The sequence below is a fragment of the Nannospalax galili genome, unplaced genomic scaffold (genome assembly GCF_000622305.1).
Source record: "Nannospalax galili isolate Female #2095 unplaced genomic scaffold, S.galili_v1.0 scaffold288, whole genome shotgun sequence".
NCBI classification, from domain to species: Eukaryota; Metazoa; Chordata; class Mammalia; order Rodentia; family Spalacidae; genus Nannospalax; species Nannospalax galili.
Window position 1 is genome coordinate 49,437 of NW_008357996.1, and position 2,184 is coordinate 51,620.

General features: G+C 37.4%; 1 protein-coding gene across 1 annotated transcript in view; it reads right to left on the reverse strand.

Annotated features, from left to right (window-relative positions):
* Positions 1-2,184, reverse strand: part of Vps13c (vacuolar protein sorting 13 homolog C) — a gene marked incomplete at its 3' end in the record, with an annotated part of 83,725 nt that overhangs the window by 49,429 nt on the left and 32,112 nt on the right. The window lies entirely within an intron of this gene.

The following is a 2,184-nucleotide window of genomic DNA, read 5'->3' on the forward strand; positions in this document are numbered from 1 at the left end:
AATATAAATAGGAAAACTAGAAGAGAATTCATAAAGAAGGTAATTTTATAAACTGGTTGTTTTAATAGGCCACATTAAAAGGTAATTCCATGAGCTCAAACAGATGGACATTTTGCACCTGAAATGCTAGAAGAAAAGGAAAAACCTCCCACATAAATAGATGAGAACAGCAACTGAACAATTCTCACCAATAAAATATTTAGTAAATGAATAAACAAAACCCTCTTTAAAGGAAGCTCCCTAACATATAACTTAAAAATTAGCATTTCCTTTAGATAAATTATACATACCAACCAATAATAATAAACTCTTTAAGTTACTTAGCTTCCAAACTACAAGTTAAAATGTATTGTATAACTCATATTCATATAATTCATGTTATTGTATAATTCATATTCATACTGATCACCTGACTCTTTAGAATTATTAAAAACTTAACCAGTCAGTACTGACTTTCTGTCAGTTATTATTTTATGAATAACATAGATGTAACATAAGTTGTTACCTACAAATACTATGAAAAACTGAACACTGAGCTATAATACTACAGGTTACAATCAACTAAGATAGTCAATTTACCTGATCTTCTAATTATCCAAACATTCTAGGTGTCAAGAATTGAACAAAAAGACTAATAGTTTTTGACAAAAGGGTTGCAGTAAGAGAGCAACTCTGCCCTCCAGGACTGCAGAAAAACTGTATTCAAAGTAATTCACCTTACAAACACTGTCTTGTGCTAATTTTTATTCTCTTGGAATAATTTTAACACTGTATACACATAAAGATCCCATATCAAAGCTAAACTTCAAACTAGGGATACAACACAGTGATAGAGCACTCACATGACACAAGTTTCAATCTACAAAACCATTAAAAAAAAGATTAAAAAATAACCCTTCAGCTGGGCATGGTAGCACACACCTTTAATCCCAGCACTGAGGAGGCAGAGGCAGGTTGATCTGTGTGAGACTGAGGCCAGCCTGGTCTACATTGCAAATTCCAGCTGGGGCTATAAGAAGACCCTGTCTCAAAAAGTTCAAAAAAATAAAATAATAAACCCTCACTTACTTGGTTAAATTGTGAAAAAAAGTTAGTCTGAATTAATGAAAACTACAGATTATGAAGTATCTATTATATTTAATTTTAACCAAAACTCAAATTAAGCTAACAAAGGGCTTAATTTGTCTTCTTAGAGCATTAGATAAATACACTGTCCTCAATTATATTTATAGTTTCTTACAAAATTTTCTCATAAATTGAGAAAAATAAGCTTCATTCTAACCTCTAGTAAAGAGAAATTGGAAGTTCAAAATTTTTTAGAGATTCTTCCTAATCTTACATGAGTGAATGTTTTGTCTGTATATATCCATGTGCACCACATGTGTGCAATGTCCACAAAGGCCAGAAGAAGGTGTCAGAACCCCTGGAACTAGAGATACAAACAGCTGTTAGCTGCCATGTGAGTCCTGGGAACCTAACCTGGGTCCTCTAGAAGAGCAGCCAGTCCTCTTAATTGCTGGGGAACCTCTCTAGTCTCATGTCCTAAAATTTTTTTTGAGACAGGGTTTCTGTGTAGCCCCACTTGGCCTGTAATTCACTATGTAGACCAGGCTGCCTTTGCCTCCCAAATGCTGGGATTAAAGGCATGCGCTACCATGCCTGGCTAGATTTTTTAATGAAGTGTTAAAAATTATACCATGCACATACAGACAGTGAAACAAATGTAGCCATTTTGAGTATCTATAATACGCCAGGCTCTCTTCCCATTTATGCAAGCACGGTGTGCTTCCTGATCAGCTCTACACATGGGGTGTTGAACCAAAGCTCAAAGAAAACTCAGAAATACTAAAATTTAGCATATTCCTGTATTTTCAACATTTGAGAAGTAGAGGCAAGAGGACCAGGAATTCAAGGCCAGCCTTAGCCGCATAGTCAGTTTGAGACCAACCTGGGCTATATAAGACCACGTCTCAAAAAAGACACACACGGCACTACTATCCTCAGGCCTCTTGGGGAGCACCACTTCTGGTCCTGGCCCCGCCCTCACCTCTCTCTGCTTCCCTGGGCCTGCACCACCGGCTAACTCTCCTAGCCTGCACTACTATCCTCAGGCCTCTTGGGGTAAGTATATAGCGCAGCTCTCCGCACTGGGACTCCCTAAGCCTCATTCACCCTTCCACCCCC